The 13,461-nt window shown below is 37.2% G+C and overlaps 1 non-coding gene across 1 annotated transcript; it reads left to right on the plus strand.

Moving 5' to 3' along the window:
• Window positions 1–5,930: 5,930 nt before the first annotated feature.
• Window positions 5,931–6,037, plus strand: LOC115894681. The gene has a single exon (XR_004054812.1). It is a non-coding gene; the product is annotated as a U6 spliceosomal RNA (small nuclear RNA).
• The last annotated feature ends 7,424 nt before the right edge of the window (window positions 6,038–13,461 follow it).

A 13,461-nucleotide genomic window follows, 5' to 3' on the forward strand; every position in this document is an offset into this window, starting at 1 on the left:
AATGAACCACCTAGAGGTAAGAAATTCACAAGGGAGAAAATGAGGATAGAATACAGGGTACGATCTCATTTGACCAACTGTGCAAGGGAGAGAAGGATATCCTGAGTCTCAGGAAAGTAGCATCTCAATCTCCTTGGACTTGATTCTAAGAGTGAGAGCAATGCAAAAGAAAAAGAAAAAAAAAAGAAAGGGAAGGAGAGAGGAGGGAAGGGGAAAGGAGGAGAATAAAGGGAAAGGAACAGAAAGGAACAGAAAGACACTACAAAAGCCCAGATAGTATAAAGGGGCAACAGAAATAAAGGGGATCTGTTACCATTTCCTATTTCAAAACCGGCTAGCAGGCTGCCCTAGAGCTGACATGACAGGTAAGGCAGAATAAAGTCGTGGTGTGGTGGGGGGAAGGCAGGAGAGCACCTCTACAGCCTCTTAGCACAAATGTCACAGGCCCACTTGTCAGGGGTTATGGGGAGGTAGCTGACAGTTGAGGTCCAAACTGTTCTGCCAAAGAGCCACTGAGGCAAGGGATAAGATGACCTTCTAGCAGAGACTTGGAGCTCACAAGCCTAGGCTGGGACTGGATTGAATATCCCACTAAAATTCCAAAGATCTGCATGCCAAAAGAGCCAAGGTGAAGCCAACTTTGCTGCAGGTCTGCATGAGAACCATGGGGTCCCCACCATATCAAGTGGATATAGACCGTGAGGCATACAAGCCTTGGATACCTCATCAGTAGAGGCAGAGAGGACAAAAGCAATGCTCAGAGACATCCACTGTGCCTCAGCCAGAGGTCAATAGGTGCCTGCAGAGTAGGACAACAGGTAGATTAGTTGCTTCCCACTAATGCTATGTGAGCTGTGGAAATAAAGACCAATGAAACAGTGCTATAGCAAGGGAGTCAGCCACCATCACTTCTGTTTTGGTGACGCTCAAAGTCAGGCAGAGGATTGGGAAAGCTTTGTAGCGGAAAAAAAGGAAGGCTTCAGGTATGCCTCAATTAGAGGCTGTTGGTATGGGAAAGCTGTGGGCCGGCTGACCAGAGCCAGGCATGCTATGGCATTGATTAAGGGTGCATATATTTGGCTTTCCCTTGGCTAGTCCTAAATTGGAACTGGGTACACAAAGTAGGGAAGCTGTCAGTTGTTAATCAAGTCCTGGTTGTCTTTGGCCAATTGTAACAGTAGTTATTGTTGGGTTCTTGGATTGTCACTTAGGATAACAGTCTGGCTTCCCTTTAAGTCTGACTTACATAGCAGGCTGGCCTCCTGGGCTGTTTATTATAGGTAAGGGAGTTGGTTTCCTGGGCAGGTTGCTGCAGACTGCTGATTGAAGTTCTAATTTTTGTATACAGCCTGGCCAATGTCAGTTTGTATATTCAGTTTCTCAGAGCAAAAAGTATCCCCTACCACCTGGGTGGCATCTTGGAAAACAGGATGAGAAGGAACAACTCGAGAGAAGAGGAACAGCTCTTTTGGAGAGTTCAAATTTTGAATTGATTGGATATTTATTTTTTAAAAAGACTGTTAGCCATCTATAGACTGTGAGGTACGCAAGCCATGGATGCCTCATCAGCAGAGGTAGAGAGGACAAACAGAAAGAGACTGTTGCCTAAAAGTGAAGAATTTACCACGAACGATCAATTTAGTTTTTGTTGTCTGTTTTTCTGCTAGCAACAGAACTAGAGAATCCAAAAGAAGATGAAATTGGATTAGGAAAATAGAGATTTACATTTTTTGCACACACAATCTGTAATGTGCACATTTTGACCCTGTTTTATTACACATAGATTACAAATGAATCTGACACTAATAAATGTTGAAAATGATAACAATCATTAAAACCATATATTCCAAGGTGCCACTTTCTAGGATACCCAGGACATTTGAATAGAGAAAGTGGCAGTTACACCACTTGAGGGTGCAAACAATGAACACAAACCCAATAGACTACAGGTTGGGCATGTGGAGAAAACACCCATGCCCAATAAAACTAACTCTTAGATTTTCCAGTTTTGTGAAATTTCAGATTTTGCATGCCATTGTTCTCATATACACATACACAGGGCAATCCAAGAGTTCCTGAGTTTGACCCAGATAACATAGACAGAATCACTGAGCAAAACCATAATAACAATTTGGGATCAAATCACCCAAGCAAGCTAGGTGCTCTTGTCCTGGAAAAGAGTTCTCAGTGAGAACTTAGTGAGAGGCCCACACAGGCCTGTGGACCAAGCTTTCCACAACAGCACCTCTGTAAACCAACTTGGCTCACTTTGAAAACCTGCAGACAAGGTCAAGGGAGCAGAAGGTATTTAAGTAAAGAAACTAAATAGCTCTGGGCTCACTGTGATTAGTTAGAAAATAAAAATGAGATTTGATGAAGCACCTTTGTATTCATTCCAGAACTCCACATCACTTCTTATTATGAACATAGGGTAATACAAGTTGAAATCATACAATTAATGTCAATTTTGAACACTCTCTGGAATTCTAATTTTTAAAAGCCTCCCTTAAGATGTCTTACACCCCGACAGCCACATTCTCAAATGTTCCAATGCCACCTAAATAGACCATGTTTCATAAATTCCATATTGATGTTATAATAAAGCAGCAGAATAGTTGAATAATTTTTTCCATTTGATGATTGCCCTATTGCTTTTGAAAATAATGACTCTCAATTATTCCAATGTGAGATGCATTCACTTTATTACATTACCTAAATTTGTCTAGATATTACAAGGCTTTAGACAGCTCCTAGTAAAGACACATAATGTTCCTATTTCTTTCAATAATGCTTTTTAATATTAATTTCCATATACAATGGCATTTTCCCTTATTCTCTTATTTACTACAAAATAAACATTAGTGTGTTGCTCTTAAGCATGGTGGTTTTACATTTATACATACAGTCCCTATTTTTTCTTCTTATTCGATTAAGGATAGAGGTAAGTAACTAAATGAATATTTGACCACTTAATTATCTACTGTGTGCCTTTGCCACTTACTGTGCTTACTATCTTCATTTTGTAAGAAGAAAGGCTCAGAAAACTTAAATAACTTGCCTATGACAACACAGTATTAAGTGGGAAACAAACCAGGTTTGTCTGAACCATTGCCTCTCACTGCCATTCCAGGGAGGGTGAGAGGGCCTGGTTCTCTTCACATCACATCAAGTCAGTGCCCTCTCTCTCTCTTCTTTTTGTCCTCTCTTACCTGATGCAGGAAGCTGCTCTTTAAGAGTACCGGCAATGAAGCCAGGAGTTCTAGGTTCAAACTCTGTACCCTCTACAGGTATTAGCTATGTAATAGAAAGTGCACTACTCCCAATGCACCAAAATTAACTGCTAGTTTGGGTTATAATTTATTATTTATCTCATCTACATCTCAGGGTTTAACCCAGTAAAAATGTATTTCTTGCTGCCATCACAGTATAACACAGGTAGGAAAGATCTCCTCCACATAGTGACTCAGGGATCAAGGATGTTTCCACCTTCTGGTTCCAAAGATGTCCTCCCACAACCCAGCTGACAAATGAGAGGGAAAAGAGGGCATATGGGTGGAAGGCACTTTGACATGTAACCATTGGCCAGAACTAGTCACTTTTCATCAGCCAATAGGCTTAAACTAAATGCAAGGGAGACGAAGAAAATATCAGTGAGTACATGGATATCAGTGAGGAACAGTTTCTGCCACACTGGGCTAGTTTTTATTACTTTTTGTTTTCTTGATTTGTCTAGGTCTCTGTTTCCTACTCCTATGAAGTAAAGATAAAGCCCTTAGCAGTATGCTTGGCACATAATACGCATTTACTCCATGTTTTTAAGTTTAATACATTATATAAGTGTGTAAATAGGCCCCCAGTAAAGATGAAAAACTACATTCTTTGGATCAATGAGAGGAAACTTGAGAGCCGAAAGTGGATTTGCCAAACTAAACTTCAACGAAGATCCCCGGGTAAGTCATATTTTAGAATTCTAAACACAAAATTCTCCTTATAACATTATATGCTTGAGAAAAAATAAGAATCTCAGCGGGAGAACAAGTAAGTACTTCGAAGAAAGGAAAAAGGGCAAAAAATGTAGAGTGGGAGGGTTACGAGAAGAGAATATAATTTGTTTTTGTTGTTGATAATATTTGTCTTCTCAAAATTAGAAGGCCAGGGGATAATAAATAAGTAGAGGAAAATCTACTAATAACTATGATGTTTCTCTGAAAATACTAATTAGAATTGTTTCTGTTTTCAGTTTTCTGAATTCCCTTTTACACAGGAATCAGTTGTTCATTTAATAAACTGAGATTTTTGTCTCAGCTTTTCAAATCTCCTCACTGATCTATATCTTTCAGCTTCATGTCTTATGTGTTCCAGTATTTTAGTATAATTTCATTATTATTTAATGCTTTTTCATATCTCAATCTATTTTTCCTCCCCAAATTTCTTAAATTATCACACGTATTCTCAGGCTTTCCACCTCTGTAAATGATCTTTCTAATGTCAAGCATGATAGCGACTCTACTTTGATAGAGATGTAGGAATAGTTTTCTGTGTTCAAAAATGTAATGCACATTCTTTGTAAGTGCAAGAGTAGCATTAAGTTCAGGGGAAAAAAATCAGCTCACATTTTAGTAGACTCCTTTTTACCTTATTGCTATTAGACTTTTTGTTTGCTTTTTGTTTTGCTTTTAAGAATAATATCTTCATTATATTGCGTAAATATTTATTATAAAAATTATTATTCTAAAAATATAAAACAGAAAGCTTTACTACTACAATGTTTGACAAAATTAATTCAGACATACTCATATAGAAAATAGGATAAATTGATAAAAATATATAAATGGAAATAATCAAATTATCTATTAGCCTACTTACTACTTTTCAATTAAAAAGGATGGCTTTTCTCTCAAATGTAAGGCACACACTTTTGCAGATTGTAGCATCTCTGAAATCCAGACATTCTCATAATGGAAAGCATTTTATGTCATCGTGGGCAAGAAGTGGTTCTGATGTGATGTTCACTGCTTGAACCTGCACGAACTCAACTGCCATTCCTGGTGGCCTGACCGACCAAATGCAGTCCTTCAACACTCAGGCAGGAAGAAGTCTTGCTTATTGTCTAAAAACATTTCCTTGACACCTGGTCATAAAAAGATATGCATGCTTGCAATTGAATAACACTGATTATCTCTAGATTATAAATACTTTCAATTTCTTTATATCAGCCATTTCTTTACAGCAGCACAAAAATGGACTAATGTGGGGGATAATATAAATCTATGAAGATTTATTGGGGATTCTGAGTTGATAGATAGTAGCCTAAATTTTCACCTCCCGACTACTCTCTGAATCATGAGAAGGTTTTCTATGAAAAAAGAAAATGGAGATGAGTCTGAGCACAACTTCTCCGTGATGTCCAGGGGAAGAAAGTGTGGGGTGCAGCAGTAGAGGGGAAGGTGAGCCTCTACTGAAGATCAGGTCGAAGACTTCTTGCTATGTGGAGGTCCTAGATCATGAGAACCTACAGATGTCGCTGTGAGGAGTAGGGTCTGCTTGCCCTCTAAGAAGTCTGAGAACAAAAAGGTATTTTTTAATGCCCACAATATAGAGTTAACAATTTTTCCGACTGTGCTTTAATCTGTTATCCACAAAAGTGGCGTGAAAACTAAGGATACAAGAATTATGAAAGTAAAGTAGTGAAAAAAAGATTGATAACTAAATATAAACCAAAAAATAAACTATAAAAGTGAATATATAATGATCAAGCAGATATATCAGCATGGTTGATCTGAGAAATGCAAAGATTGTTTAAATCCAGGAAATTAATTGATATTTACTATAATAATAATATAAAAGAGAAAACTCACATACTATCTCAAAAAACTTTGAAAAGGCATTTAATAGAGTTTAACATCTATTTATTACTTTTAAAAAATCTCGTGCTCGCTTCGGCAGCACATATACTAAAATTGGAACGATGCAGAGAAGATTAGCATGGCCCCTGCGCAAGGATGACACGCAAATTCGTGAAGCGTTCCATATTTTTTTTGCATTGGGAGTTATACATGATATAAATGATGAATTGATGGGTGCTGACGAGTGGATGGGTGCAGCACACCAACATGGCACAAATATGCATATGTAACAAACCTGCACATTATGCATATGTACCCTAGAACTTAAAGTATAATAAAAAATAAAAAATAAAAAAAATAAAAAAATAAAAAAATAAAAAAAATAAAAAAAATGTTTTTTATTAAAAAAAAAATCTCTGAAAGATAATAATAGAAGGGAACCTTCTTAAACTTGACAGAGGAACTTAAACTTACCAGTAAACATCATACTTAAGGGGAACACTTTAAATACATTCTTTTTAAAATTCAAAAGTTAGACAAGAATATGCTCTATCACAGAAACTGTTTATATTATGGTCAATGCAAAAGTCTAAGAAGAAAAAGGAGTTCTACTTCTAGCTATGGTGGAGAATTTGGGGTCCTACGTAAACAACTATAATAGCTGTGTCAAAACTATTATAACAATTCTTTCTCAACAAAATTCTTGAGAGAAGCAAAGAACACACACACACAAAATGGAAGCTAGAAGGCACTAGGATGACATCTTTATAACACTGAAATTAAAAAACAACAACAACAAAAACAAAAAGCCTGTCAACTTTGAGTTCTATACCAAGTGAATGTATCTTTCAAAACTAGAACCAAAATAATGATGTTTTTAGGACTATAAACAATCAAAGAACCTGTTGCCAGGGGGTGTGTACATGAGAAATAAAAGAAGATTTCCAGGGTGAAGAAAAATGTTACCATCAGAAGCATAAGACTGCAAGAAAAACTAAAGTGCCCCTGAAAGAATACTCAGGTGAGCAAATAGAAATAGAAATGAACTGTTTAAAACAACAGCAATAATAATATCTTGTGGGATTTATAACATATATGAAAGTAGAATATAACAAAAATAGCACAAGGGAGGGAAGGAGTAACAGAAGTTCAGCTTTCTAGGCTTCTTTGTTTGGGAAGTGGTAAAATACTAATCTAACATAGGCTGTAATGAATCAAACATAAGTATTATAATTTCAAATGCAACCTATAAAATCATAATGACAAATGATATAACTGAAGAGCTAATAGAAGAGAAAATGAAATAACAGAAAATACTTGTTAAATCCAAAAGCAAGCAAGGAAATAAGAAAGGGTACAAACAGATGAGAAAATAGAAAGCAAAAATCAAGGTAGCAGACATAAATCCAATTAAATCCATCATTAGAGTAAATGAAAATAGCAGGGAAAATACAAGATGAGCCTGGAGCATCTTCTAATGCCAGAAAGTAAGGCAGTGCTTAAAAAACAAGAATACGGGCATGACAAATTCACAAACACCAAAGCGGGAACAATTTGAGCAACAAAATAAAATAGTCATATTTTCTCTTTGCCCTAAAAGCACTCACATTGGCTGGCCATGGTCCCTTGCCTGATAATTGACCCAAACCTTTCATTTTAAAGGACCTAAGCTATTAATAGTCCTGCCTACACTGCATTGCTATAGTTTTCATTTTTGGTAACAGCTTTATTGAGATACTCTTCACATATCATACAATTCACCCATTCAAAGTGTAAAATTTGAAGCCTTTTTAATATATTTGCAAGGTTGTGCAACCCTAATCACAACGAGCTTTAGAACACACTTATCACGCCCCAACCCCCTGCCAAAAAAACCTGTAACTATTAGTAGTCACTTCCCTACTTACCCTTAAGCCTCTCAACTTTAGGTAACCACTAATATGATTTCAATGTCTATAGATTTGCCTGTTCTTGGCATTTCATGTGGCTGAAGTCATATGTAGTTGGAGTCATACAATATGTGGCCTTATTTGTCTGGCTATTTTCACTGAACTTAACATTTTTAAGGTTTATCCATGCCATAGCATGTACCCCATTTTTTAATGCCTAAATACTATTCCATTCGGTATGAACTATATAAAATATATCACGTTGTATTCATTAATTCATCAGTTGATGGACATATAGGCAGGTTGTTTCCACGTTTTGGCTACTATGAGTAATGCTGCTATGACCTTTGTGTTTAAGTGTTTGTGTGGATACAATGATGTTATTACAGGACCTAGGAGGACTGAGAGACAGGCCAGAGGAACTCCTGCATTGCAGACATACTCTTCATTATCTCCATCGCATGGTAGCAAACAACTTTCCCCTTCGTTAGAATCAATCACTCCAGCTACTACAGTAATTTTTTTTTGTCAATTTTTTAATTTAGTAATTCAGAAAACGGTTAGGTGGCAGTCTCAACTTCTAGTTTAATAGATCCATTGCTATATCTTTGTTGGAAGTTTCCTTGCTTAGGAACTAAAACCCATGGATCAACAATACCCAAAGTCACAGGGGTAGGAAACAAAAATTTTTCTAGCAGATCACTAGAGCTAATAGAAAGAGAAGCCACTCCCATTTTCACTGCTTGATCCTCAGACCTGTGAGTCTTAAACATAGAAAAACTAAATCATGGAATAGAGGACGATTAGAGTATATATTGTGGGCTGGAAGACCTGCCAGATATTGAAATCCAGCTAGTACCAGAACTGAATCTTTAAAAAACGATTTCACCTTCTATCAGATTGGATATTTCAGAGTAATATTAATGTGAGATGTTAAAATCAGGAAATTCCACAGGCATAAATCCGTTGCTATGTTGAAAATGAGTTCTTTGGTCAAAAGCAATGTTGTTAGCATAGTGGCCTTGGTAGATGCATTGTGATTAGGGACAGCAGAGTAAGCATTTTATTCTAGTGAGAAGAAAGTGTTGCCCCTTTCATGACGAAAATAGTTCAGTGTGTCAACCTGCCAACACGATCCCCCTGAAGAATAATGCTGTATTAAGGGCTTATCACTACTTTCTGCTGTTGGCAGGTGGGATATTCGGTAGCAGTTGAGCCAGATTGCCCTCAGTGAGTAGAAGTTCACATTACAGAGTCTATGTGCAACTTCTATCTCGGCTGCTATGACGACTTTGTTCATGAGACTTTGGGGTAAGTTTAAGGTAAGATAAGAAAAGAAGCTGACTGACGTCCACAAAATGTGTCATCTTGTCCACCTTATTATTAAGATCTTATTTGCCCTTTGGCGAGTATTCACGTGAGACCTGAATATCTTCAAATTCTGTACCCATTAGGTGAGGTCAATCCACATACCTCTTCCCTAGACTTCCTTTTCACCTGTGTTTTAATTCTTCTTCTTCTAAGTCCCTAACCACAAAGCCAAACAATTAACCTCTGCCCATGAAACGATGGAGATCCATATTTTGACCACATTTCTTTCCAGAAAACAACCAAATGCACTTCTCAAAGCTCTGCTGGGAGAATTTTTCTTTATCACTGTCCTTCAGGGCCACCTGGATGGGGCTACAGTCCTGCAGACATGTACTTTCAGGTAGTGACAGCAAATAATGCAGAACCACATGCAATGAAGATCTAAAGGTTCTCTTCTACAGTCAACTAGATATGGAAAACTCCTCAAAGGCCCGGCATGGAGGCTCACACCTGTAATACCAGCACTTCGGGACGTTGAGGTGAGAGGATCACTTGAGCTCAGGAGTTCAAAACCAGCCTGGGCAACATAGTGAGACCACATCTCTAAATTTAAAAAGAAAAAAAAAAAGAAGAAAAGTCCTCATAAGGACATAGATATGAGTTGAAGGAAAGTGTAGCAGTTTTGGGCAACTGGACGCTTGTTCATTACTTTCAGGACCTTCTCAAACTCAGTATTATATTACGTTTGACATAATAATAGCATATGTTATATATTCACATGACCATACATATATAGCTAAAGGCAATATTGTTAGCATAGTGGCTTTAGTAGATGCATTGTGTTTAGAAAAAACAAAGTAAGTATTGCATTCTAGTGAGAAGAAAGTGCTGCCTCTTCCATGATGAACATAGTTCAATGTATCAACCTGCCAGCAAGATGTGTGTGTGTGTGTGTGTGTGTGTATCACTTCTATTTGATGATCAAGGGTTGCTGTGCATGCATAACTTATGACTTGGTGCATCAGACAACATTCATTCGATGGGCAACTCAGATTATATTGCAAATTGGTCCATGGTCAAGCATTCAGGCTAGTAGCAAGTCAGAAACTGTTTCTCAAAAAAGTAGCTATCTGCACAGATTGGCATAACTTTTATGCCAAATCATAAAGATGTGCATTGTCATTCTCCTGTTGAGACTTGCCAAAGGCTCCAAACAGCATCTCTGTCTGCCACAGATGCTTCAAGCACCATGAGATCTGGTAGGTCATATGGCCCAAGTGAGAGAGCAATTGCACAGCAGCAGGACCTGCTACAGAGCCTACTCTTGTCCCGAACCATGCTAAGAATTGTAAATCTTTCTGGATACTGAGTAAATGTATCAGAGTTGCATATTCAAATGAAGTATATATTGCTTTCAAGATCTAAAGATGTCCACTAGGGTTAATGCCTCTCTCTTCGTAGTAGGAGAATGCAAATGCACCAATTTGTTCTTTACCTTGGAAAAATATTTCAACATGGTCCAGATGAGAAAACATTTTCTAAAAAGAACTTGATAGTAAATATTTCAGAGTTTGCAGGCCACGTACAGTTTCTATTACGTAGCTGTCTTTTTAAAAAAAGATGTCATCATTCAAATATATAAAAAAACAATTTTAGCCCACAGGCCATATAAAAACTGGTCTCTGACCAGTGTCACAGTTTGACCTGTGAGTCAGAGTTCATAACCCCTGCCCTAGAACACCAGAACTCAAATTATTTTTGTCAGGTGGCAAACATCTGGATTTTTGTGGAATTTATTTTAAACTTCAGGCACACAAGTATCTTACTTAGGCATTTACTGTAGAATACTTATTACTTTCCTGCTCACCAGGTCTGATCAACACAGTCACCCCCACACAGTGGACCAGTGTGATTTTCTATGGGATGGAGAGATGATCAAGGCTGCTGTAGATCAGGTTATGACAGGCCTGGAGAGTTGAGCACATTTTTAATAACAGCTGCAATTGAATTCATTGCTGGACAAGTTTTACAATAAGCCATAGTCATTCTTCAATATCCATTTGTCTTCTACATAAACCAAATAAGGAGTTTAATGGGGATGTGGAGAAAGTCACCACCCCTGTATCCCTAAAGTCCATGATGGTGGCACTAATCTCTGCAACCCCTCTCGGGATATAGTAGTGTTTCTGATTCACTATTTTAGAAGATGAATAGTTCCAGTGGCTTTCACTTTCCCATCACAATAGCCCTCTCTCCTAGAGTCATGGAAGCAATGTGGAGATTCTGCCAGTAGCTGCACATGTCAATTGTAATTATGCATTTCAGAATTGGAGAATAACCACAGAATGTGTTCAGTGGGCCCCGCTGTGAGATAAACCCAGCCAAACTCCACTGATCACTTGAACCTCAGAATTTCCTACTCTGCCTGGTGGATCAAAGTGACATCGGAATCCCTAGAAATTGTTATCAGTTCAGAGCTAGACTATAGTGATCCCTAAATAGTCTGGTTATTTTGTCTTCCCTAATGCATAACCACCCTGGTAAATGGCTACAGATCCCCTTGGAGAAAGCTACAAAATGATAGCATCAATTTTTAGCTATGTTGCATTGTCCCTCCTCAAGGGGACTTGGTCTCCTCTTCATTTAATGGACTCTGGACCTGTCATCTGGCTCAATTCTTGTAATTGAGGGATCATGACTGTCTTTGGTGGTTCAAGTCAGGCTTCCAGATAAATACATGCAGCTTTTTACTGATACAAATCAAGTATCAAAATTCAAAAATTATTAATAATTTAATAAGCCGACTTAATAAAGCCCTTAATAAGCCAACTATTTCAGGTCTAAGGACACCATGAATAATTAGGCAATGCTGATAATCTCTTTGGGTAAAATCACTAAGGTTATTGTTTTAGTTCTGCTATTCATTATGGTAACCAGCCCATCTTGTTATGGTGATGAAATGCAGGGCTGCCCCTTGGCCCCTGCCACAACAGGATCCCATCATTTCAATTGAATTCAATAATGAAAGTATTTCTTTTGCCCCATGGAAATCAGCAGCAAAGTTAAAAGATATACAACAGACTGACAGATATCCAAGATCAACATAGAATGAATAACTTGTTCATACAAAGAACTTCTACAAATCAACATGATAAAGAAAAGTAATCAAATAGAGACATGGAAAAAGGATATTAATAAGCTGAGGAAAAATCTTAGTGGCTAAACATGAAGAAATATTCAATTTCACCATTAAACTCAACCTTTTAATTTGCAAACTAAAATAATGAGAGACCACTTTACACCCATGAGATGGGAAAAATTTAGAATGTTACATGGTGCCAAGCATTAGCAAGGTTATAGGGCAATGGAAATTCTGAGGGACTACTGTTAGGAGTGTAAGCAGGTGTAGTCATTCAGAGAACCATCCAGATATATCCTACATCTCAGCATTTCCATCCAGAGAAATTATCCCACAAGTTCATGAGGAGATATGAATAAGATCTTCAATATACCATTACTAGTGGAAGTCAGGTACTAGAAGCAACCTAAATAATCATCATTAGAGAAATATATTAATAATTTTTGAAAAGTAGAATATAGTTGTGAATGCACACTATGCAAAATAATGCAGAAAGTCTTGCTGAATTTTCTTGCCAAAATAGATTTTTTCCTAGCTTTTCATTCTATATCCCTATTATTTCTTTGGTTCAAGTGAGTTTTATGTCTTGAGAGATGTCATGTCTGTAACAGCCAAAATCAGATCTTCATATTCCACTTTTGTAGTATACTTAACATGATAGCAAAAATGACCTTACAATATATGTGTAACATATGTGTTGCCAAATAGGAATTATGATCCATCTCCCCATTGATTAAATTTTCGTACTATGTTCTCAAATAAGATTTTACAGTTTTCTTCACTTATTCAATCATGTATTAATCCAATAACAATTTAGTGCTCACTTACCATGTATTCAGTCACTGTTCCAGACACTGGAGTACAACAGGGAACGAGATGGACAAAGACTTCTACCCTAGAGCGGGGTGCTTTCCAGCATTTTAGATAATAATCAGGTTATCAAATACATATAAACCACAGCATCGAGAAGTCAGATGTGCTTTGTAGAAATAGAATATTTGGCTGGGGAGAATTTGGAGAATATATAGGGCAGATCCTATTTGCACTTGTCTATTCTTTTTTTGTTATTTTTATTCCCAGTTAATTTCTGGGGTTTTTTTTTTTTCACTATTCTTAAGTGGAGGAAACAGAGAATGTAAGGAGTAGAATGATACTTCAAAAATTATTGTTCTCCAAAACACTATTTAGGCAAACCCTTGAAATAAATAAACTATAAAAGGAAAACTCGGAGAACAAAAATAAACTCCTAGGACATTAAAGATGTGATAGTAGAAAT

The sequence above is a fragment of the Rhinopithecus roxellana genome, chromosome 18 (genome assembly GCF_007565055.1).
Source record: "Rhinopithecus roxellana isolate Shanxi Qingling chromosome 18, ASM756505v1, whole genome shotgun sequence".
NCBI classification, from domain to species: domain Eukaryota; kingdom Metazoa; phylum Chordata; class Mammalia; order Primates; family Cercopithecidae; genus Rhinopithecus; species Rhinopithecus roxellana.